Source organism: Macaca fascicularis, chromosome X (genome assembly GCF_037993035.2).
Source record: "Macaca fascicularis isolate 582-1 chromosome X, T2T-MFA8v1.1".
NCBI classification, from domain to species: domain Eukaryota; kingdom Metazoa; phylum Chordata; class Mammalia; order Primates; family Cercopithecidae; genus Macaca; species Macaca fascicularis.
The window spans coordinates 71,339,806-71,365,934 of NC_088395.1; the positions used below are offsets into that span (position 1 = coordinate 71,339,806).

General features: G+C 40.1%; 2 protein-coding genes across 9 annotated transcripts in view; one reads left to right on the forward strand and one right to left on the reverse strand.

Annotated features, from left to right (window-relative positions):
• ZC4H2 (zinc finger C4H2-type containing) overlaps positions 1 to 21,709 on the reverse strand; it is a 119,984-nt gene extending 98,275 nt beyond the window's left edge. Inside the window, exons 1-2 of one of the 2 annotated variants that reach the window (XM_005593781.5) lie at positions 21,597 to 21,709; positions 19,031 to 19,146 (exon numbers count right to left, since the gene is read on the reverse strand). The gene's annotated coding sequence lies outside the window, so the exon portion shown is untranslated. The remainder of the gene's footprint in view (positions 1 to 19,030; positions 19,147 to 21,596) is intronic. The other variant, XM_005593779.4, reaches the window with a different exon arrangement.
• An 84-nt stretch (positions 21,710 to 21,793) lies between these two features.
• Positions 21,794 to 26,129, forward strand: part of ZC3H12B (zinc finger CCCH-type containing 12B) — a 442,284-nt gene continuing 437,948 nt past the window's right edge. For all 7 annotated transcript variants that reach the window (XM_074028862.1, XM_015443848.4, XM_045383203.3 and 4 more), the window contains exon 1: positions 21,794 to 22,237. The gene's annotated coding sequence lies outside the window, so the exon portion shown is untranslated. The remainder of the gene's footprint in view (positions 22,238 to 26,129) is intronic.

Below are 26,129 nucleotides of genomic sequence, written 5' to 3' on the forward strand. Positions count from 1 at the left end.
GACCTTCTCCATGTGCTTGCAAGGTGGTTACTTCACTTCTGGCCATGATATCCGCATTCGTGGCAGGAAAAATAAAGGAAGAGATAGAAAGAAATTCTATCTGTTTCTGTCCCTTTTTATTGGGAAAGAAAAGCATTTTCAGAAATGCCCATCAAATTTTCCCTTACATTTCATTGGCTAGAAATAGCCTTATGGCCACCGCAAGGTGCATGCAAAGGGAGCAGGGGAAGTGAACTAGGCACATGGTGGACCTGAAAAAAAATCTCAGGTGTGCTAGCAATGAAGAATATGAAAATGGATACTGTGTTGGCAGTTACAAGTCTCCGATACAAGGACCTGCCAGGTCAAATCACTGCAGCAAGTGACATAGTCTCTGTGTGATCTAATCCAAGTCAGTGTCTAACCTCCAACCCAGGGCAATCAGGAAACAGTGAGAAGGGTTACCTTGTTAGGGCTTTGCCAGGGATAGCTATTCTAGGGAGTGTAGAAGTATTCATGTAATAGGTAAACTTCTAAAGTGGCCTCCAGTGATCCCTGCCTTCTAGTATCCATTTCTCTGTGTAACCCCCTCCTATTAGGGGTGGCCTAGACTTAATGACTTGCTTCTGATGAACAGAATATAGCAAAACTCATGGGATGTCCTTTCCTAGATTAGGTTACAAAAGTTTGCAACTTCCCTCTTGCTAGCAGACTCTCTTCATTGATTTTTTTAGCTTGCAGGCCTTGATAAAACATGCTGCCATGTTGAAGAGGCTCTTGTGACAAGGAACTAATGGCAGTCTCTCTTCAATAGGTAGCAAGGAACTGAGGCCCCTCAGTCCAACAATCCACAAATAACTGAATCCTGCCAACGACCATGTGAACTTGAAAGTAGATTACACCAAAATTGAGTCTTGAGATGACTAGAGCACAGCCAACACCTTACTAGAGCCCAGCCCAACCTGTGAAAGATCCTGAAGCAGAGGACTCAATCGAGCTGTGCTTGGATTCTTGACCCACAGAAACAGTGAGATAATAAATGTCAGTTGTTTTAAGCTGCTAGATTTTAGGGGTAATTTGTTATGCAGCAAAACAATTACAGGAAAGAAATGATGGCCATCTCCAGAACATCCATTTAAACATTCTGCCATGGGCCAACAACTCATGATTCAGATATTTTCTCTTCTGCTCTCTCTTCTCACAGCTGTCTGCTTGTGTAGAAAAAAAAGTTTTCTAATAATCAGGTTAGAGCAGTCCAAAATTGGAAGTAAATCTTTCATAGGTGAATGAGCTCCCCATCTTTGAAGGTATTCAAGCAGAATCTGACTATCTGTTAGAGATTTTTGTGGAAAGGATTCAGGCCTCATATGAGTGGATGGACTAGAAGGATGCTTTCTAATTCTTTTTACATGATAGAAAATAATACTTGTATGTATAGCACACTGGAGGTAAAACAACAAGGCTGCCTGTGGCTTGAGTGACTAGTTTCCGTAGGTCCTACACAACCATTTTGAGGGCAAAAGGGATTCCTCTGCACACTTATAATTCACACCAGTGTACCTTGGTCCACTGATTTGGAAACCCAAGATGAGATGATTTCAGGCTTTTGTATACTTAGATTCTCTGGAGCTATGGTTCCCATGGTGTCATTCCAAGAACAGCATGGTCAGCATAACCTGGGCACTTTTAGAATGCAAACTCTCAGCCTTTCCCTAAACCTACTAAGTCAGAAACTATGGGAGCAATTCATGGGAGGAACAGTGGGAGCCCAGCAATTCATATTTCACCAAGTTCTACAGAAAAAACTGGGTTTAAGTCTTCATATTTGCACTTTTTGTCTGTAATCTGTGGGAAAGTCACTTTGCCTTTCTGGAACCCAGTTATATAATCCATAAAATTGGCTGAATAAACTATCTCCAAAGAATAAATGCTATATTTATAAAGTGTGTAGTGTAGTGCTCAACACATAATAGTTATTCAGTAAATGTTAGTTCTAGTCCCATCAAAAAAACTGAACTGAATTTATTTTAAAGAGCACTTATGAACATATTCAGTAGCTTGAAAATTGCACAAAATGATACAGAAAGCAAAAATCACCTACAATTTCATATAATTCTCAGCATTATGTGTCTATTATTCCAGTCTTGTCTCTGTACCCAGTTATACTTAGAATAAATGAACTGCCTAAACAACTTCTAATTGTGAGTAATGGCTGTACACTGCCAATTCTTGATTATCCATTTGGCTAATCATTGGTGGCAAATTAAAATCCCAAACTGGTTTCCCTCTGTCACACGGTGTGTATCTGTACGGCCTTCCCCTGCCATCAATTAATATTTGCTTGAGAATAAAAATTCATTTCCATATCAGCCTAAGGGAAACAAAATGCCAAGAAATCAGAGCCAGTGTTCCAGAGCATGCTAGAAATAGGACTCAGATTACCTGGCACATTATTTCTCTCCATAAAAGCAGAGCTTTGAAAATTGGCCCGTTAAGCACCTAGTAGGTTTTAGGCATCTCGTTTAATAAAACACTGAATCAGACACACTCTTAATGGACAGTCTATTACTAAAGGAGTTAAAATAGGTATATTGAGAATTTCAATATAGGTCAGGTCTATTCAATTGAACTCAACAAGTATTTATAGATTATCTATGTTCCATGCAATGATGGGTATGATGGTACCTCGCTCCTCAAGGGGATCACCACTTGGTAAGGACAAGAAACACATATAATCCAAATGTTGGCTGGGTTAGCCTTACTCCTCAGAGATCTTGGAATAATTGGTTTAGGCCTCTCTCATTCCATGATATGTGAACTCCTGACTTTCCTCAAGATTCTATGATAATCCGTGGGGCTTATACACTCTTTTCTCAGGTTCTTTTCTCTGCCTCCTGCATCTACACATGCTATACATATTTCACTCTAATACAATATACATATGGACCTCAACCCTTCACTAGTTTACACAAGAAATCTATTCACAATAATACTTTCATGAGTTCTAGACTTTGTTAAAGATTTGGAGGTAAAGAGAAAGCTCAGAGGAGGAGCCACGTGTCCTTCCATCATCTTCTTTCTCCTCTTCCCATCTCTTCTCTTAGTCCTCTCCCTCCAAGATTGCTCCCATAGTTCCAAGCACATTCCCCTCTATTATGCAGAACACTTTTATCCTCCCCAATTCCTTCCTACTAGCTTGCTTACCTCAATACATAAAGATATATAGCCAAAAAAGCTCATTTTTAAAATGAATTACTCTCCTTGCAAGGCAGCTAGGTTTATATTTAGCAAATTTATTTTTGCATTATATCTATAAATAAATATATTAACGTGGCAGACCCTGTTAATTGCCTTCCTAATACCCATTCCCCTTTTATTCCTTGACAAAAGAGACTTAAATTTGTTCTGGGCATCAGTGTGGCCAGCTTCAGGTGAGATACTAACTTGTCTAGCTTCCTTCAAGTCAGGGTAGCCATGCACCCCGTTTTGACCAATGATCTTAAGTGGGAATCAGCTGAGGAAGCTTATGGAAAAGCTCTTGCTTTTCTGATAAAAGAGACAGATGCAGCTGATGCTGCTTCTTTACCCTAGGGAAAGTACTGACTGGCCTGCCTGAAATAATGTACTTATCCCCTGGTCCAATCAACTATGTTTAGGGCGTATGATCATGTTGTAATAATATAACAACTCTTGTTGCAACCATGTAGGTTGTAGGATGGACAAAAAAGATGACAGCAGACTTTTAAGAGAGAGTTTTGGAGTAGATAATCCCATAAGTACCTGCTAGCATAAAGTTAGAAGATGAATAGTACTGGGAATGTGAAGAGATTTTGTTGGTTTTGGCTAGAATAACCAAGAATGCTCAGATTCTGCCTTACTCTTCATTCTCAATTGTTCTCTGAGAACAGAACAATTAAAAAATTGGGAACAGAGCATCATGTTATTATTAGTTGGACCAGGGCCCAATATGTCTAATACAGAGTTCTGGGAAACCTGATTTGAAGTACATGGCTAGAGTTCTAAGAGAGTCTAGTATTTCCCTAACTCAGGATGAATAAAAATATTACCTTTCTATCAACTGCATATAGCTAAAAAGAAAGAACTTTGATGATCCCAGCAAAATGGAAGGAGCAGCTGGGACCAAGGATTTGCCCACCTGCCTGGTCTGTAGTCCAGTGTTCCCATTCTTTGGCCTACAAGTAAATGTGATCCAGGCATGTCTCGCATTATGATCTATTGGTTTGATGTTCCCTTCCGTTTAGAAAGAGGGAAGAAAATAGGAAAATATGTGGAAACCATCTGCTAGAGTTATTTCTGATGTGAAAAAAGGCATCAGGACACCTCTCCCCTTAGATTATTCTGCATTTTTTCTCTCACCTCTTTGGGCTTAATAGTCAAGATGATGGTCAGCCATAACCATTCCCCTTGTGAGGGAAGACCCATGGACTATCAGAAAAGAAGTTCTACCCCTCCTTTTCTAGCACCATTTCCCTGACACTCATCAATTATTTTGTTTATCCTCCCAGGACCAAAGCTGCACAGCAGTTCAAACATTTACCTGCTATTTTATTTCACATATCAAATTATGCATATCTACAGTTCTCAAACCTGGTTCAATGAGTACTGCATGGTAGTATAGTCCAAATAATGCAACATCAGCACAGCAATATCAGAATGTCTACATTTGAACAATATGAAACCACTCTAAGTATTAAGTTTCAGGAAAGTTAAAGTTTCATGCTGAAATCTATGTACTATGTAGAAATTGAACTCCCAAAGAAATTAAAGCCAAAAATAACTTTCTCCCCAATTTATTATTTTGCTATATCTCAGCCAGAGGAGGTTTCACTCAGATTCCTAGGTAGAGTCTATTTTCCTTCAGCAGTTGCATGCTTGGCTGTATTTCACTAGGGTTGTAACTCCTCTGAAGTTGCAATGATACAAATTCAAGTCTCCCTTGGATACCACTTTTCTTAAGTTCCAGTTCCACACTCATGAAATGTAGGATCAAGTGCTTATGACAATCTTAAGCAAAAATAACATTATCATATTGCTGTTACCAAGCCTGTTGTTCAGATAACAAGGATAGAGGGTGAAACAGAAAAAAATCGGGGATTTAACTTCATCTGTATGCCTGTCAATTTATGCTAATTGTGCAGTGTCTATAACCCATTAAATAAAATTCAACTGAGAATTCTACCACTGAACCACCAATGCCAGTATCTAAAGAGCTTCTGCATAGCAAAAGAAAACATCGATAGACAACTCACAGAATGGGATAAAATATTCAAAAACTATGCATCTGACAAGGGTCTAATATTCAGAATCTATAAGGAACTTAAATCAACAAGCAAAAACTAAATAACTCCATTAAAAAGTAGGCAAAAGACATGAACAGACACTTCTCAAAAGACGACATACAAGCTGCCAACAAACATGAAAAAATGTTCATCGCTTGCTGGCAAGATGGCGGAATAGGAACAGCTCCGGTCTGCAGCTCCCAGCAAGATTGATGCAGAAGGTGGGCGATTTCTGCATTTCCAACTGAGGCACCCTGTTCATCTCATTGTGACTGGTTGGACCGTGGGTGCAGCCCATGGAGGGCGAGACAAAGCAGAGTGGGGCGTCGCTTCACCTGGGAAGCGCAAAGGGTTGGGGGATTTCCTTCCCCTAGACAAGAGAAGCCGTGAGAGACTGGACTTTGAGGAATGGTGCACTCTGGCCCAGATACTGCGCTTTTCCCACAGTCTTCACAACCAGCAGACCAAGAAATTCCCTCCAGTGCCTACGTCACCAAGATCCTGGGTTTCAAGCATGAAACTGGGCAGCCATTTTAGCAGACACAGGGCTAGCTGCAGGAGCTTTTTTTTTTTTTTTTTTTTTTTTTTTTTTTTTTTTTTTTTCCATACTCCAGTGGCACCTGGAATGCCAGCAAGATAGAACCGTTCACTCCCCTGGAAAAGGTGCTGAAGCCAGGGAGTGAAGTAGTCTGGTTCGGGGGGTCCCATCCCCACAAAGCTGAGCAAGCTAAGATCCACTGGCTTGAAATTCTCACTGCCAGCACAGCAGTCTAAGGTCGACCTGGGACACTCAAGCTTAGTTGGGGGAGGGGCGTCTGCCATTGCTGAGGCTTGAGTAGGCAGTTTTCCCCTCAGAGTATAACCAAAGCCACCAGGAAGTTTGAACTGGATGGAGCCCACGTTAGCTCAGCAAGGCCACTGTGGCCAGAAGGCCTCTCTAGATTCCTCCTCTCTGGGCAGGGCATCTCTGAAAAAAAAGGTAGCACCAGTCAGGGGCTTATAGATAAAATCCCATCTAACTGGGACAGAGGACCCAGGTGAGGGGCGGCTGTGGGTGCAGCTTCAGCAGACTTAAATGTCCCTGCCTGACAGCTATGAAGAGAGAAGCAGATCACTCAGGACAGCGTTCAAGTTCTGATAAGGAACAGACTGCCTCCTCAAATGGGTCCCTGACCCCCATGTATCCTGACTGGGAGATACCTCTCAGCAGGGGCCAACAGACACCTCATACAGGAGAGCCCTGGCTGGCATCTGTCAGGTGCCCCTCTGGGACAAAGCTTCGAGAGGAAGGAACAAGCAGCGATCTTTGCTGTTCTGTAGCCTCTGCTGGAGATACCTAGGAAAACAGGGTCTGGAGTGGACCTCCAGCAGGCTCCAGCAGACCTGCAGCAGAGGGGCCTGACTGTTAGAAGGAAAACTAACAAACCGAAAGGAATAGTATCAACATCAACAAAAAGGATGTCCACTCAGAGACCCAATCCAAAGGTCACCAACATCAAAGACCAAAGGCAGATAAATCCACGAAGATGGGGAGACTAGGGTAAAAAAGCTAAAAATTCCAAAAACCAGAATGCCTCTTCTCCTCCAAAGGATCACAACTCCTCGCCAGCAAGGGAACAAAATTGGACAGAGAATGAGTTTGACAAATTGACAGAAGTAGGCTTCAGAAGGTGGGTAATAACAATCTCCTCTGAGCTAAAGGAGCATGTTCTAACCCAATGCAAGGAAGCTAAGAACCTTGAGAAAAGGTTAGACGAATTGCTAACTAGAATAACCAGTTTAGAAAAGAACATAAATGACCTGATGGAGATGAAAAACACAGCACAAGAACTTCGTGAAACATACACAAGTACCAATAGCTGAATCGATTAAGCGGAAGAAGGGATATCAGAGATTGAAGACCAACTCAATGAAATAAAGCATGAAGACAAGATTAGAGAAAAAAGAGTGAAAAGAAAAGAACAAAGTCTCCAAGAAATATGGGACTATGTGAAAAGACCAAATCTATGTTTGATTGTTGTACCCTTGAAAGTGACGGGGAGAATGGAAAAAAGTTGGAAAACACTCTTCAGGATATTATCCAGGGGAACTTCCACAACCTAGCAAGGCAGGCCAACATTCAAATTTGGGAAATACAGAGAACACAACAAAGATACTCCTTGAGAAGAGCAACCCCAAGACACATAATCGTCAGATTCACTAAGGTTAAAATGAAAGAAAAGATGTTAAGGGCAGCAATAGAGAAAGGTCGGGTCACCCACAAAGGGAAGCCCATCAGACTACAGCAGATTTCTCAGCAGAAACCCTAGAAGCCAGAAGAGAGTGGGGGCCAATATTCAACATTATTAAAGAAAAGAATTTTCAACCCAGAATTTCATATCCAGTCAAACTAAGCTTCATAAGGAAAGGAGAAATAAAATCCTTTACAGACAAGCAAATGCTGAGAGATTTTGTCACCACCAGGCCTGCCTTACAAGGGCTCCTGAAGAAAGCAATAAACATGGAAAGGAACGACCAAAACCAGCCACTGCAAAAACATACCAAATAGTAAAGACCATTGACGCTCTGAAGAAACTGCATCAACTAATGGGTAAAATAACCAGCTACCATCATAATGACAGGATCGAATTCACAGATAACAATATTAACCTTAAAAGTAAACAAGATAAATGACCCAATTAAGACACGGACTGGCAAACTGGATAAAGCGTCGAGTCCCATCTGTGTGCTGTACTCAGGAGCTCTATCTTACCTGCAAAGACATACATAGGCTCAAAATAAAGGGATGGAGGAATATTTACCAAGCAAATGGAAAGCAAAAATAAAGCAGGGGTTGCAATCCTAGTCTCTAAGAGACTTTAAACCAACAAAGCTCAAAAGAGAAAAGAAGGGCATAACAGAATGATAAGGGATCAATGCAACAAGAAGAGCTAACTATCCTAAATATATATGCACCCCATACAAGAGCACCCAGATTCATAAAGCAAGTTCTTAGAGACCTACAAAGAGACTTAGATTCCCACACAATAATATTGGGAGATTTTAACACCTCGCTGTCAATATTAGACAGATCAATGAGACAGAAAATTAACAAGAATATCCAGAACTTGAACTCAGCTCTGGACCAAGTGGACCTAATAGACATCTACAGAACGCTCCACCCAAAATCGACAGAATTAACATTCTTCTTAGCACCATATCACACTTATTCTAAAATTGACCACTTAATTGGAAGTAAAACATTCCTCAGCAAATGCAAAAGAATGGAAATAATAACAGTTTCCCAATCCATAGTACAATCAAATTAGAACTCAGGATTAAGAAACTCACTCAAAACTGCACAACCATATGGAAACTGAACAACCTGCTCCTGAATGACTACTGGGTAAATAACAAAATTAAGGCAGAAATGAAGATGTTATTTGAAAATAATGAGAACAAAGATACAATGTACCAGAATCTCTGGGACACAATTAAAGCAGTGTGTCGTGGGAAATTTATAGCACTAAATACCCACAAGGGAAAGCAGGAAAGATCTAAAATCAACACCCTAACATCACAATGAAAAGAACTTGAGAAGCAAGTGCAAACAAATTCAAAAGCTAGCAGAAGACAAGAAATAACTAAGATCAGAGTAGAACTGAAGGAGACAGAGACTCGAAAAACCCTTCAAAAAAATCAATGAATCCAGGAGCTGGGTTTTTGAAAAGATTAACAAAATAGACCACCAGCCAGAATAATAAAGAAGAAAAGAGAGAAGAATCAAATAGCTGCAATATAAAATGTTAAAGGGGATATCACCACCAATTCCATAGAAATACAAACTACCATCAGAGAATATTATAAACACCTCTATGCAAATAAACTAGAAAATCTAGAAGAAATGGATAAATTTCTGGACACATACACTCTCCCAACTCTAAACCAACAAGAAGTCAAATCCCTGAATATACCAAAAACAAGATCTGAAATTGAGGCAGTAATTAATAGCCTACCAAGCAAAAAAGTCCAGGACAAGAGGGATTCACAGCTAAATTCTACCAGAGGTACAAAGAGAAGCTTGTACCATTCCTTCTGAAACTATTCCAAACAATAGAAAAAGAGGGAATCCTCCCTAATTCATTTTGTGAGGCCAGCATCATCCTGATACCAAAACCTGGCAGAGACACAACAGCAAAAGAAACTTTCAGGCCAATATCCGTGATGAACATCAATGCGAAAATCCTCAATAAAATATTGGCAAACCAAATCCATCAAAAAGCTTATCCACCACGATCAAGGAGCTCATCAAAAAGCTTATCCACCACGATCAAGTTGGCTTCATCCCTGGGATGCAAGACTGGTTCAACATACGCAAATCAATAAACGTAACCCATCATATAAACAGAACCAATGACAAAAACCACATGATTATCTCAAAAGATGCAGAAAAGGCCTTTGACAAAATTCAACACCCCTTCATGCTAAAAACTCTCAATAAAGTAGGTATTGATGGAACGCATCTCAAAATAATAAGAATTCTTTATGACAAACCCACAGCCAATATCATACTGAAAGGGTGAAAACTGAAAGCAAAGTCTCAGGATACAAAATCATTGTGCAAAAATCACAAGCCTTCCTATACACCAATAACAGACAAACAGAAAGCCAAATCATGAGTGAACTCCCATTCACAATTGCTACAAAGACAGTAAAATACCTAGTAATACAACTTAAAAGGGATGTGAGGGACGTCTTCAAGGAGAATTACAAGCCACTGCTCAAGGAAATAAGAAAGGACACAAAGAAATGGAAAAACATTCTATGCTCATGGACAGGAAGAAACAAAATGGACAAAATGCCCAAGGTAATTTATAGATTCAATGCCATCCCCATCAAGCTACCAATGACTTTCTTCATTGCTTCTTTTTATCAGGTTTGTCAAAGATCAGATGGTTGTAGATGTGTGGTGCTATTTCTGAGGCCTCTGTTCTGTTCTATTGATCTATATATCTGTTTTGGTACCAGTACCATCCTGTTTTGGTTACTGTAGCCTTGTAGTATAGTTTGAAGTCAGGTAGCATGATGCCTCCAGCTTTGTTCTTTTTGCTTAGGATTGTCTTGGCTATGAGGGCTCTTTTTTTGGTTCCATATGAAATTTAAAGTAGTTTTTTTCCAATTCTGTGAAGAAAGTCAATGGTAGTCCTGAGATTTTGCTGAAGCTGCTTATCACCTTAAGGAGATTTTGGGCTGAGATGATGGGGTTTTCTAAATATACAATCATGACATCAGCAAAGAGACAATTTGACTTCCTTTTTTCCTAATTGAATACCCTTTATTTCTTTCTATTGCCTGATTGTCCTGGCCAGAACTTCCAATACTGTGTTAAATAGGAGTGATGAGCGAGGGCATCCTTGTGTTGTGCTGGTTTTCAAAGGGAATGCTTTCAGTTTTTCTCAAAAGAAGACGTATATGCAGTCAACAAATATATGAATAAAAGCTCATCACTGGTCATCAGAGAAATGCAAATCAAAACCACAATGAGATACCATCTCATGCCAGTTAGAGTGGCAATGATTAAAAAGTCAGGAAACAAGAGATTCTGGTGAGGATGTGCAGAAATAGGAACACTTTTACACTGTTGGTGGGAGTGTAAATTAATTCGACTATTGTGGAAGACTGTATGGCGATTCCTCAAGGATCTACAACTAGAAATACCACTTGACCCAGTAATCCCATTACTGGGTATATACCGAAAGGATTATAAATCATTCTACTATAAAGACACTTGCACACATATGTTTATTGTGGCACTGTTCACAACAGCAAAGACTTGGAACCAACCCAAATGCCCATCAATGATAGATAGAATGGATAAAGAAAATGTGGCACATATACACCATGGAATACTATGCAGCCATAAAAAACGATGAGTTCATGTCCTTTGAAGGCACACAGATGAATTTGTAAACAATCATTCTCAGCAAACTAACACAAGAACAGGAAACCAACCACCACCTGTTCTTATACATAAGTGGGGGTTAAACAATGAGAACACATGGACACAGCGTTGGAAACAGAACACACCGGGGCCTGTCGGGGGTTGGGGGGTGGGGGCTAGGGGAGGGATAGCATTAGGAGAAATACCTAATGTAGATGATGGGTTGATGGGTGCAGCAAACCACCATGGCATGTCTATACGTATGTAACAAACCTGCATGTTCTGCACATGTACCCCAGAACTTAAAGTATAATAAAAAAAAAAAATGTTTACCATCACTGGTCATCAGAGATGCAAGTCAAAACCACCATGAGATACCATCTCACACCAGTCGGAATGGCTACTATTAAAAAGTCAAAAAACAACAGATGCTGTTGAGGCTGTAGAGAAAAGGGAACACTTATACACTGTTGGTTGGAATGTAAATTATTAACAGTTCAGCCCCTGTGGAAAGCAGCTTGAAGATGTCTCAAAGAACTTAAAGTGGAGCTACCATTTGACCCAGCAATCACATTCCTGGGTATATACCTAAAAGAATATAGATCATTATACAAAAAAACAAAAACAAAAACAAAAACAAAACCCAAACCACATGCACTTGTATGTTAATCGCCACACTATTCACAATACCAAAGACATGGAATCAACCCAGGTGCTCATCACTGGTAGATGAGATCAATTAAATGTGGTATATATACACCATGGAATACCACACAGCCATAAAAAATTGACACCATGTCCTTTGCGGCAACATGGATGGAGCTGGAGGCCATAACCTAAGCGAATTAATGCAGAAACAGAAAACCACATATTCTCACTTGTAAGTTGCCGCTAAACATTGAGTAGACATGAATGTAATCATGAGAATAATATACACTGTGACCTGCTAGAGAGGGGAGAAAATGAGTGGGGCTTGGGTTGAAGAACTACCTATTGAGTATTATGCTCATTACTTTGGTACAATATATCCATATAACAACCCTACACATGTACTCCCTGTATCTAAAATAAAAGCTGAAAATAAAATACAATAAAATTCAACTGAGAGAAATTGCCTGTGGAGAGGGCGGTTGAGCTGCCATATTTATTTTCTAAAAACTTCATGAAATTCCAAATCCATGTTTTTTTCATTGGTCTGTTTTTTGCTTTTTTTTTTTTTTTTTTTTTTTTTTTTTTTTTGGTCACGGTCTTTCTCTGTCACCCAAGCTATAGTGCAGTGGCACAATTACAGCTCACGGCAGCCTCCACCTCCTAGGTGCAAACCATCCTCCCACCGCAGCCTCCCAAATAGCTGGGACCACAGGTGATCACCATGTCTGGCTAGTTTTTTAAAATATTTGGTAGAGACGAGGTCTCAATATAGTGCCCAGGCTCCAAATCTTTACTAGTTCTGTGCTGCTACTATTGGCACTTATCAAACATCCATAATCACATTGCTTTCCTTCAGATTTTGAATTCTCCGGACTTTGGTTGTCTAAATGGTAATATAAACATTTCTCCTACCATTTACATTCCTGCCACAAAAAGATGTGATCTCTCTGGAGAAATATACCACTCCTCAGCTCCGGGTGAGAGAGTGGGATTGGGGAAAGCAAGATGCCATCCCTCCAACCAATGCCCCAAAATATGCAAACCAAAATCATTTTTTATCCATAGAAGCCATAAGGAGAATTTTGCTTTCTCCATATGGAACTCTGCCTTCTAATCTAGTTTAAGTGGAGCTCTCCTCTTCAGTCTACATTCCCCAAGGATCTCCAATTTCAGGAGAGAATCTCTTTCCCTCCAAATACCAGCTGCAACTCTGATTACTAAACATAGGATGCTGCACAAAATATTTTCTGTATAGAGCTATGGGAAAATGTGATTAAAAAGTGGCTCACTTGAACCCTTAATGAGGTTCCCTAATGGCATTCCTGTCCCCAAGCTCAAATCCAAATGTTAGTGTTCTCTGACCCAGCCACATAACACATAAATCTGAATTGATGCCAGTCTTCTTAGATACAGAAAGAGAATATTGCTGAAACTGCCTCAAGATAGGCCCTGGCCCTCTTACAGTATCCACCCACAGGGAAAGAGGAGGAATAGGAATGGAAGGACCACGAATGGGTATGAGACCTATTTGCAAATATCGACCCTACCCTTTATTAAATCTGATCTAATCAGTGTCATGCCATCTGACCTATAATATAAATATTTCCCTTTGGGGAGGAAAGAATGAAGGAAGTAAGGGCAGAGTAGAAATATAGGTACCTTCCGGATACAGGTAAAGGGCCATTATAAATATAAATTATTCAGGCAAAACGGTTGTGGAAATAACTACTGTTTTGCAGGCAAAGGGAAAAGAATAAGCAAAGATACAGAAGAGCTAAGCAGCTTAATATGGGAGAGCAGAATGTTTGTACAGTTACTCAATTCAAACTAGCTTGAGCAACAAAAGGAATTTAGCACAAGGATAGAGGAGTGTCTTACGGAACCCAAAAACAAGAAGGCAGGTGGGCTTCAAGGAATAAGCTGCAGCTAGGAACTCAACTGCTATCTGGACTCTCTACCTCTCTCATTGCTGCATCTCTCTATGTTTCTGCTTCATCTTTTATAGCAGACCAGCATTTTCTTTTTCCCCAGACCATATGGTAGAAAAATGGCTGCTGCCAACAGCTATGAAGTTTATACTGCTCAGCGTAAGAAAGCAACCAGACCAGGATGAAATATCTTAATCTAGATTCCAGATTCCCAAGGAAGGACTATAGTAGTTCCAGATTGGTTGGTTAACTGTGGCCAATGGGTCACATAACATTAAAAACTTCTACAGTAACATTAGGATGGAAGTGGTGGAAAGAGAAGCTCCAAGAAGGGGGATGCTCAGCAAAGAACTGCAAGGAGTATTAGATTCCTGAGCATGAAGTAGAATGTAGAGAATGGTAGGGGATATGACTGGAAAAGAGACAGATTATGAAAAGTAATATGGAGTTTGAAGTGTAATCAATAAGGAATGGGGAATAGATCTGAAACGTTTTTAAGCAGGGAGAGAATGTGATAAGGTTTGCATTTTTAGATAACTTATTCAAGAAGCAGTGCAGAAGATGGTTTGGAAGAGAGGTAAGAACGAAGGTAAGGAGCCTGATTAGGAAGTTGCTGAAATACTCCTGAAAAAAATTAGAAGGAAATAAATAAATTAGGGCAAAATTGGTGATGGTGCAGGTGTAAAGGAATGATGAATGAATATGAGAGCTATTTGGGAGATAGAATCAGCAAAGCTTATTAACTTAATTAGATGTAGGAGGTTAGAAAAGAGACTCTGAGGTGACCTTTATGTTTTTTGTTTAGGAGACAAGGTAAAATACACCTACCCAGAGAGGGACAATAGGACTGTTGGGGGCCTGCCAAACTTGGAAGTGCATCCACTCTTGGGATTAGATCATACTTTGCTTTGTTTGGTATCAGTGAGACAGAAATTTCAGCATACCAAGAGAGAGCGAGCTCAGGCAAAGGGTTTCACGTGTCCTTTATTCACTATTGAATATAATGCCAAACGAGGTACCAATCAACCTTCTGTTTGAAGTGGGCATCTTCAGTTGCCTGAATTGTCTTGATTCCAGAAGATGACATTCCTTATGCAGGAATTGAAGGCATACTACAAAGGAGATTTTCCTAAAGCAGAGATCTGAGCATCTGGAAGAGCTGAAGAACTACCAAATGGCTATTCCAAGAGGCAGATAAAGTGTTTTTATCCCTCCCTCCCTCCTTTTTCTTTCCTTTCAATAGGCAGAAATCTGGGTGAAGTGCAGTTATAATTTCCTTTTGTCCTATTTCAGACACAAAAAGACATATACCTCCTTAATCTATGTATATACATTGATATAGATCTATATCTGTCTAGCCAGCTATCTAGCTAGCTAGTTAGCTGCTACAATCTAGTGGAATTTCCAAAGGGCCTTTAAGAAGAGGATATAGAAATTCATCCATTCATTTATTTGACAAAGATTTATTGAGAGCCTACTATGTGGCAGGTACCATTCTAAGCATTAGAGATACAGCAGTGAACAAAGTAGGCAAGAATCCCTGTCTTCATGAAGTTTCAATTCTAGTGATTCAACTTATTCTTCCTTGGTGCATACATGCAGCTTATTTTTCAGGAAAAGGTACAGAAGTCTTGGCTTGACTCACATAAAATGATCATAATCCAGTCATTTCATCTGTTTCTGTGAGAAGGTGAAATCATTATGTGACAATACCAGGGTCTCCCTTTGGGGATTTTTTTTTTTTTTTTTTTGAGACAGAGTGCAGTAGTGCCATCCCGGCTCACTGCAACCTCTGCCTCCTGGGTTCAAGTGATTCTCATGCCTCAGCCTCCCAAATAGCTGGGACCACAGATGTGAGCCACTATGCCTGGCTAATTTTTGTATTTTTAGTAGAGACAGGGTTTCACCATGTTGGCCAGGCTGGTCTTGAACTCCTGATCCGCCTGCCTCAGCCTCCCAAAGTGCTGAGATTACAGGCATGAGTCACTGTGCCAGGCCTCTCTTTGGGGAAATTTTTTTGGGAATCTACCCCCAAAAAGACAAATAACCCATTAGCATGGGAAAATATATTCAAGCATGGACAGGTTGAATTTGAACTGCTTGGGTGGCGTCCAAGTCAGGATGTTGAGTGGACAGTTGGACCAGTTTATCTATATCTCAGGACGGCGGTCTGAGCTAGTAATATATATTTTAAAGTCATCCATGTGCAGGTAATAGAGCATGGAGAGTAGAACAAAAGAAATAGGCCAAAAGTGGAACTATGGGAGGGGGAAAACTAACATTTAATGGGTAGGTTGAAGGAGAAGAGTCCATGAAAGTTACATAAATAAAAAAGATAAAGAGGAAGGAAAAGAACAGAGAGTATATGTCTGGAATCAAGTGGAGTCGAAACTTTCAAGCAGACCCAAATGATAAATACTATCATATGTAGCAGTGAGGTCCAATAACAAACACTGAAAAGTGTCCATTGCATAGGGAAATTTGTCAGTAACTGGTGTTCTTAACAAAATAGCTTTTAGTGGAGAGGCAGAGGTTAAATCCCTATTACAGTGGTTGGAAAGTGAATGGGAAGTGAAGAAATAGAGGCAGTGAATGTAAGATAACCCTTCTCTGGGTGAGAAGGAAACATGATAGGGTAACAGGAGACACTTCTAGGAAACGGAAGGAGGCTCCAGGATCACAGGAGAGTATGTCTTTTAAGAACGGAAGAGTCTTGAGTATGTTTACAGGCTGAGGAGAATAATGTAGTTGAGAGGGAGAGTTGTAAAGTACGTGAGATAGAAAGAAAAAGTGGGTAAGACCTGTACGGTGCTAGACGAGACAAAGATCAGGAGCTCAAATAGGAGATTTAGTCTATGTGAGACTGGAGGAATAAAGGTATAACATGGGAGCAGATGCAGATTGTAGGTGAGAAAAATTCCTGTTACCTGCAATTTTTTTAAGGAACATAGGTAATAAAGTCACCAGTTGGGTGGCAGATTTGCTGAGTGAAGGATGAGGTCATCTGTCATAGTAGAGAATGGTTAAAGTTTGGAGAAATAGCTGAGGGGAACTGGAGAAGGACTGACCATGAAAAAGGATTGCGAAGTAGTTCGGAGATGAGAAACTAAATCTGTGGCAACATCAATTTGCATTAAAAGGTCATAGTGATTTTCTTCAGAGGAGCTTGAATAGAAACAGTGAACAAAAGATGAAGATCTATAGCATACAGACACAAAGGGTTCAAGGGTCTGAAATTCTGGGAATTACTTCAATTCTGGAGACTCTTTTTTTTTTTTTTATTTTTTTGAGTCAGGGTCTGGCTGTCTTGCCCAGGATGGAGTGCACTGGAGCAACTGCAGTTCACTGCAACCTCTGTCTCCTGGGCTTATGTCGTCCTCCCACCTCAGCCTGCTGAGTAGCTAGGACTACAGGCACATGTCACCACACCCAGCTAATTTTTGTATTTTTTTTTTGTAGAGACTGGGTTTCTCTGCGTTGCCCAGGCTGGTCTCGAGCTCAAGCAATCCACCTGCCTTGACCTCCCAAAGTGCTGGGATTACAGGAGTGAGCCACTGTGTCTAGCGGACCTTTTATGTTATATGTCAAGATGAAATCATCCAAGGAGCTTTCTCAGAAACTTCACTCAAAGTCTATTTCCAATCTCATACCCTCCCCCACAAATACATCTGTCAATTTGATTTCATTTATGTAAATTATTTATTAACTTGTCTTCCTGCATCATTAGATTATAAGCTCTTTGGGGCTGAAGCACTGTTTAATATTTCGGCTAGACTCCTAAACAAGTAATAGTACCTTGCCTCTGACAAAGACTCTCTCCTTGACCAAATTTGAGTTAGGCTCTTGTGAGACCTTCTTCTCAACTAAGCTCTGACCTTGGGCTCTGTCCTTGGCTTGCTTAGTTCAGTTTCAGCAAGAATCCTGCTGAGTCAGTTCAGTGGAAATTCCCTACCCTTGGTATCTGATCATTCTGGATATCTGATTAGATATCTCATCTCCCACCCCTGATATCTTATTACCCTGGTCTGCCTTTAGCAAGATTTCCATCAAGTTGGTTTAGCAAGAATACCCCTAGAATTAATGTTTCCTCTTAGTAATTTTCCATTAACTGATGCCTCCACTCTGCTCCTTGTTTATAAATTCCCACTTATAAATGTTACTCCCCCCTTGTTGGACTCAGAGTTAAGCCTCATCTCTCTCCTCTACTGTAAAACTCCATAACAATAATCCTCCTTGAATTAAGTCTTTCTTACCATCTTTAACAAGTATCATGAAAAAATTTTCTTTAACACCATATTTAGCAATCAGATATAGACCTTTTCCAAACTTTGGCATGGCATACAAGGCATTTCACAATCTTTGCTCAGTCTACTTCTCTATATTCAACTCCATTACAACTTTACACTTCCCAGCCCATAAACACAGATAAAATAAGCATAAGTCACACTTTTCTACTTTTGCTGAATACGTCATGCACTTTCAAATTTTCTGGGCTTTTGAATATACCTTTTACTTTGCATGGGATATTTTTATCCCCTTTTGGCAAATTCCCACTCATCTATTGACACCTTCTTCTATGACTTTATTTATTCAAGGAAGATCTACTCTTGATTTACTAAGTGCATCTACTGTGCCAGCACAGAGTTCTGTTTTTGAAGAACTCACTGATTTGTAATTGTAAAGGTAAATGAAGGTGAATAAGGAAAAAAAAAAAAAAAAAAAAAAAAAGAAATGAAAAGCAGGTGAATAAGGAGAAAGAGATTATTTTCTCCCCCTTAGTTCTTAATGTATCGCCTTGGGAGGCAGAGTGAACCTTTATCCTTTCTCTAACTTTTGGAATGTAGATAAATCTCTCCAGAGACCACAGAGAGACTACGCACACATATGTCCAAGGTCAAGGTCACATTTCTCTTTGAAATGTAAAGACATGTCTTCAAAGTTAATGTAGGAGCCCACTTCAAGGTGTAACCATTTGTCTTTCAGGAAGATGAGAGGTATCTTTGGGGAGGTAAGAAAAGTTTTATTATTCTGTTGGAAGAATTCAATTAACTAAACAAATAGCTGCCTCAATTCTCAAGTGGACTTTGTATCTGTTGTAATATATAAGTTGTGTAGAATTTCATTTTGAATTTGCAGTCTCTTGAAGGCTACTTATATGCGTGTACTCTGTTGTGCTTACTCAATAATAAATCAGCTTTCTTTTTTTTTTCCATGTTGACATAGAGACTTCTGTTTGTTGTAGGAGTTTTTACCTTTCTATCGTAGTAAGGCAGATGCACTGATGTGGGCAAAGGAGATGAGATTTTATCTTGAAACCCCAGGAAAGATACTAAAGGAGTTTAAGTACAGCAGTGACACAGTTCTGTATCTAGAAAGGAACACAGAAGAATTAAAGATGATCAGCAGGATTTTATATACGTATTCCTCTATTCACTGTTAAAAAATGTGTGATAGAATGTGATTAGTTCAATAAGTGAACAGAGAATGTAGGTTTTATGTGGCAAAATACAGGCTTTAGAAGATATAAGCAAATTTTGTAAAAAGTCTTTCCCCGTGAGTTACTGATGGTCATTAGAAAAGGCTGAACACTACGGAATTGTTTTCCTTTGAACCTGAAAGGCATGTCTGTTCCATATGGAAGGAAAGGTATGAGCTGTGTGAGAACTCTATCCAAGCTCATTGCTACATTTATACTTGTAATATATATTCCCTATGTTATGGTCCTCCACATTGGTTACAGCTTGTTGATGATCTCCAATCTGATATTCTATTTAATTAGTTCTAGAGTGATTCACTCTTTTCCCCTTTCCAAATGTTCTTCTCTTTCTTCAGTCCTTTTTGGCTGATCTGTATAAAGTTTCATTTTAGTGTGACAGTCCATTTGAGCTCTCCTCTAGTGTTTCTTTTCTCTCTCTCTCTCTCTCTTTCTTTTTGGGACGGAGTCTCATTGTGTCACCCAGGATGGAGTGCAATGGTGCCATCTCGGCTTACTGCAACCTCCACCTCCCAGGTTCAAGTGATTCTACTGTCTCCGCTTCCCAAGTAGCTGGGATTACAGGCAAGTGCCACCACGCCTGGCTAATTTTTTTATTTTTAGTAGAGGAGGGGTTTCACCATGTTGGCCAGGCTAGTCTTGAACTCCTGACCTCAGGTGATCTGCCCACCTCGGCCTCCCAAAGTGTTGAGATGACAGGCGTGAGCCACCGCGCCCAGCCTGAGCTGAGATTCTTAACCTGTCTGAATCTGTTTCCTTATCAGTAAAATGGGGATAATTATAATACCTATAGAGTAGTTATGAGGATTAAATGGAAAAGTGCATGTAAAGCCCTTAACATACACAACTTACTGTGGCTCAGAGTAAGCACTTAGCAAAAATTGGAGTTATTTTTCAATAGATTCATTATCTATAATAAAGGAGAAAGTACAGATTTCCTAGCTTAACATTCAAAGTCCTCTAAGTTTCATTTTAGTGTGACAGTCCATTTGAGCTCTTGCCTCTATTTTTCTAGCCCTAGCTCCTTCCACGCCTCCTTAGGCACCCAGCTACAGATCAGTTTTTACCTTTTCTGAGACACATCTAGATCTATAAAGTGATTAGACATCTTTCCCAAAGGTTCACCTGGGTAAGAAATCTGCATAAACCCTCCAGTTAATGAACATGTAAATATCCAGTGATTCTTCCAAAACTACACTTTTTGATTTTAAAATATTGACACTGAGAATTGACATGTAGGCAATGGCTATGTACAAACTTGTGTGATATTCTAGGGACTTATTTACTTGATGTTTTTGAGATTAGGTTTAGAGTTTCTGTATTAAACTTAATACAATATGTAAACATATTTACAAAATGTGCCCTGCTGGATGTTTATTTGGTAAAATATTTAAACATTTTAGAAAGTGTAAAAATAGCTACGCCATGTGTAAAAACTCTAAGAAGTCCTACGATAAGTGCCAGTGAAACATTAGTGGAGGGCCTGTAATCCCAGCTCTTTGGGAGGTGGAGGCGGGCTGATCACTTGAGGTCAAGAGTTTGAGACCAGCCTGGCCAACATGGTGAAACCCTGTCTCTACTAAAAATACAAAAATTAGCCAGGTGTGGTGGCTTGCACCCGTAGTCCCAGCTACTCGGGAGGCTGAGGCAGGAGAATCACTTGAACCCGGGAGGAGGAGGTTGCAGTTAGCCGAGATGGCGCCACTGCACACCAGCCTGGGCGACAGGGTGAGACTCTGTCTCAAAAAAAAAAAAAAATAAATAAAAATAAAAATAAAAAATAAATAAATAAATAAATAAAATCCTAGCTCAAGGAAACAGAGCTACTTGGTGGTGGAGCAGAAATTCAAATTTGGCTGTAATTTCAAAGCCCATTCTCTAAGCCAGAAGGAAGTGAGATTAGCTTTTCATTTGATCACTGGTACAAGTATGAGAACAAATTGCAGAAAGACAAATCTAAAGGCAAAGAAACCAGAGTATGCTGTTGCAGTAGTAAATAACTGTTAGGCCCTATTAAGGGAGGTGACCCTTAACCACCTGAGTTATGCAGACCAGTGACATATCAGAGAAGTTATTTAGAAAATTACCCTGGCAGCCCTTGTGAAGGATGAATTGGAGGAGCCAAGACAAATAAGTAGGCAAATAAAATAAAAGGCAAATAAAAGACAAATAAAAGGCAGCGAGACAAGTAGGGAGGTTGTTGGTACTGTCACTCTTAATTAACCGCAGAGGTGCCTGTCGAGGGGCTGAGAGACTGTCGTATCCCAAGTCCTCGGGCCTCTCGAATTGCAGAGCATCCTGGACCTCTCCTCACCCACCCTTACCTTCACGTCGCTCCTTCTAGGCCTTAGGAAGTGGGGTTTTGAGCACTTTCTAGGTCGCAGGCCTGCTGGTCTGAGCTCCGACAGCGGCGCCAGCGGTGGCAGCAGTCGCCGACAGGGGTGGGGCGCATGCGCACAGTTGCTAGGCAACGGCGGTCGGGCGCCGCGGCGGTAACCGCGCCGGGGCTGTGTGTGTAGGCAGCGGCGCCAGAGGAGGAGGAGCAGGAGGATGCAGATGCGACCGCGGCCCCAAGAGGGAGCCGCCGCTGCTCTGTGGCCAGGGGGGCCCAGGGACGGGAATCAGGCCTGGGGGTCGCGTTGCTGAGGGGACTGGGAACGGCGGTCACTCCAGAGGCTCAGGCCTTGTACCCCAGGAGGGTCCGGGCCGCTGGGCGAGCGCCTGCCCCCCATCGCCTCCCTTTGTCCCTCCACGTCGATGGTGGTGAAGTTGGCGGCGCCACGGAGCGCAAGGCACCAAGCTGTCTCCCTTGCACCCAGCTTCTCTCTGGCCCCGGCTCTTGGACACCTGCGCCGTCGCCTTCTCTCGCCCGCCGAGCCCACCCCCGGCGGCGGGCGGGGGAGGGGCTCCCCCCTGCAGGGGCTGCGTCGAGCAGGGCGACGACCGGGACCATAGGAGAGTAGGGGTGAGTAGTGGCACCGCACTCGCTCGGTTCTAGGGCGCCTTTCCGGCCTCCGGGGCCCCGGGAGGCGAGCGAATCGCTGCTTTCGCCTGCAGAAGCTTCTGACGCCTCTCCCACATCTGCTCGCGGCTCTCTATTCCCTTCGAGGTAGTTTTCCTTCTCATAGCCACCACTTTTTGGTCTCAACCCTGGCGTCCAGGAATGCGGGGTGGGTGCTTAAGGCCTGGCTCTGCTTCTTAGATGCCATAGATGCTGATAATTCTACGTACAGTCACGCAGTCTGGTTCCTGATTCGTGGACAGACTCTCCCAGTGCTGAGCTCGCCCCTTTCCCCTTGCTTTGGCTCTCGCTCTCAGGAGGCTCAGCCTGACCGCGGGCTTCTCAGGAGCCCATTCCCCGGGCTGCTGCCACTCCATGCCTCAAGGCTTGAACAGATAGCTGGAGTGGCCCCTTACTTTTCAGTGTTGTTGCTACTCGTGTGCTGAGAGCTCCCGAAAGCCTTGTGCCTGGCTTCTGACTCCTGACATGTACGTTAGGAAGATAGTACTTATATTAAATAATAAAAACAATAAAACAAACACACACTCCACTAGACTTCTAAAATGCCATCAAACTTGAGAAGTAGGCAGAATGGCTGATTGATAATAAGGGAAACTGGTTTTACAAACTACTTTTCATCGAGAATGGCATACTTCTTTTTTATTATAAATATGATGATGAAACCTAAAATATCCCAAATAAAAGCGAGGATGGGTTGTGATATATCTGTTCTTCCTGAGGTAGCCTGCAGTTGAAGATAATTCTGTGAGCAGACAATGAAAGATGGGTTCTTTTCCCTCCCTATTGGTTTTTAAGCCATTTCAGGTTTCTTTTATCTGATAAGACGTGGCGAGAAAGAAGCGTAATAATGGAAAAGCTAAATTTTCCTTTCTTTGTAAACGCTTTTGAGCTAAAGATTTTTTAAAAGGATATATAGATGCCATTTATGATTAAATGTATTGGATGAATCTGTCAAGACTGCAAACTTTGTTAGTTTGGGGTAAAATGCTTTGCTTTGGGAGCTTTCATGTTGTTTGAGGTTCTTTGGGGGTATAGTTTGAATTAAAGCACAATATAATTCTAGTACCCCTGCAAAATAATCTTGGACCTCGGAGAGTATTGTTTGTTTTGTGCGTTAGCAAGCTGACATGCTTCTAGTTGCTAGAGTCCAAAGACAATTTTTTTTTGTTTTGTTTTGGAAAAGCTTTTGATGAATTTAAGTCTGAATTATTTGGAATAATAGTGTATCATATGAATACTTGCTCTTCACCTTCACATACTTAGAGAACCTGGCAGTAATTTGAATCCAATCTAGTATTCCATTGAAATGAGTATGGCTATGAAGGTGCCACATACTCTAAAAGCATTTACCTAGGGTGTCATAAACACATTATAAAATAAAATCGATGGCTTATTTTGCAAATGCTATCAAAACACTTGATCAGTGAACTCTTTTTTTTTTTTTAAGTGACTTTTAACAAGTTTTTATTTTCTAGCTTCTAATGAATGCCTACTACTATACCAGGTATTGTGGAGAATAGAAGAGAAATAGCAGTTTACCAGTTGGGTAAATTGCTTACCCATTAGAAAAAGGAAAATACATATATGAGACATCATGGTCAACAATTGGAACATAGAGTCATGTTGTATAAGGACTAAAAGAGTTACGAGTAAAGGGAGATTACTGTAGGCTGGATTTGTCTGAGAAAGCTTTGTAGAGAAAGTCATACTTGATTTGGCTCTTAATAGAAGTATACGCTTTCTTAGAAGGGGGAAGAGTTCAGCATAGCATGAGCTAAGGCACTTGATTTTCTAATCCTTGTGCATATTTTCTCCTAGATAAACCTAAAGGAGAAGAGGACTGTCAGTGGCAATTAACTTCTTTGTAGTGGGCATAATTTTCTATGATAAACTATATACTAAATTAACAAATTAAATATAATTTCACAGATATACATGCTATAGAAATCAGGCTTTAAAATAATCATCCTATTACCTGAGGCAATTGAGAATGTTTTCTAAGCAGATGTAGGTAGAGTGTTAAGTTCACATGTTTTTGTAACCTGTATATTTTTTTACTGTCCACTAAGAGACGGTTATATTCTGAGTGTTTCATACAACACTGGTCTGATTAGTACAGCCTTAAATTATTAATATGCTCCAAAGACTATTTCTTGATAAATTAAATTAGGGAAATTTTATATGCAGCATTCATTTTGATCCATTAGTATATGGTAACTTAGTTTTTAGTACTATATTTAGTACTGCTATTGCTTTCATTTTCTGAAAACAAAGGGAGGGGTACATCAGAATCCCACAAATTGATGTCTGTCAAAGTTCTAATATCATGTTATTAATAATGTATGTATTAATAATTGACAACTAACATCAATGTTTAAACTGCAATTACAAACCTCTGCAAAGCTTATTTTGGTACATTTCTAATATCCTTCTGCTATATTGAAAATTAGTCAGATGACTAATTGTCTCCTAGGTTTTAGTCAGCCATTGTAAGTTGGCATTTACACATAGAAAAATAACAAAATATGGAGTTATTCCATCCATAGAGAGGTATGTCTCCTAACATAAATTCACATATTAGAATTCCAAATATAAAGAATTCACAGATTTACTCTCAGGAGCAATATACTCAAACTTGAAATTTTTGAGGATTTATACACCTTCTGTACCTTTTATTTGGTATCTTTTGCTGCCAGCAATAGTCTTCTCTGATTAAAGTTGACTTTAATTCACAGTAGCAAATAGTTTCTAGGCTCAACAAATATAATTGTTATTTTGAATATCCTCTACTTAGAATATCAGCTATTAAATAAACAGGTTATTAGAGAACAGAATGGCCTATGTGGACACAGTCAGCAAACAGCTATGATTATTGTTGGAAATTAACCAGTTAACAGATAACAAAATGTATTCAGAAGGCATTGGAGTAAATCATTTTTGCTAAGTTAGTATTGTACATTTCTGGTCTTATGACAGTATCAAAGGGATGATCTTTGGAAAGAGGAGGGAAACTGCCAAGAAATTAAAATTACCTTGTATGTCAAATTGTAAGTACTGTGGTGATTTAAGGCAGGTACATACTTTAGTTAAATTGCTAGGGCTCAGTGGTGGCAGCATGTAAAATAGGGTAAAGAACTGTCAGTTTCTGTTAAGTAAAATAGGCTCATTCTCAATATTTTTACCTAATGACTGAGTCTGGAGGTAGCACAGTATTACATTAAGTACCACTGATGCATCCAGAAGTTATAATTTTCCTTAAGTATGTGGTTTTAAAAGAATTATATTCTAAAGTATGATCTTTATTATATCATTGGACTAAAAGTTTTCCCAACTGAGCACACATCTCTCAATTGTATGATGGAAGTTTGTGAGATAAATGACTTTTTCCCAGCGATTATTTTTAAGAGCAAGTTTTCCTGGAACATAACATTTTTTACTAAGTGAAAGATACCTATAGCCACTTCAATGTAGGAAAAAAAAGTGGAGACTAGAATTCCTTCTTAAAGTGTGCTATCCACAAAGAAAATACAACAAAAACCTTCATATATAAGTTGTAAACTAATATCCGCAGGAACTGTCTCATACACAGTTATCATTCTCTCAATATCATATCTTATGAATTGTTAATCCCCTTTAGACTCTTGGTATCTAAAAGTTCCCCTGTAGTCTGACTCATTCTTCTTTTCCTATTGACAAGTGCACCACTGGGATTTGACAGAAAGATTAACTCTGTTACTGATAGTATTCTACTGTAATAAGTTTTTTGTAACAATTTTTAAAATGCAATAAATATTAACTGAAACCTGAAATTGAATTTTGACACGATTAATAATGT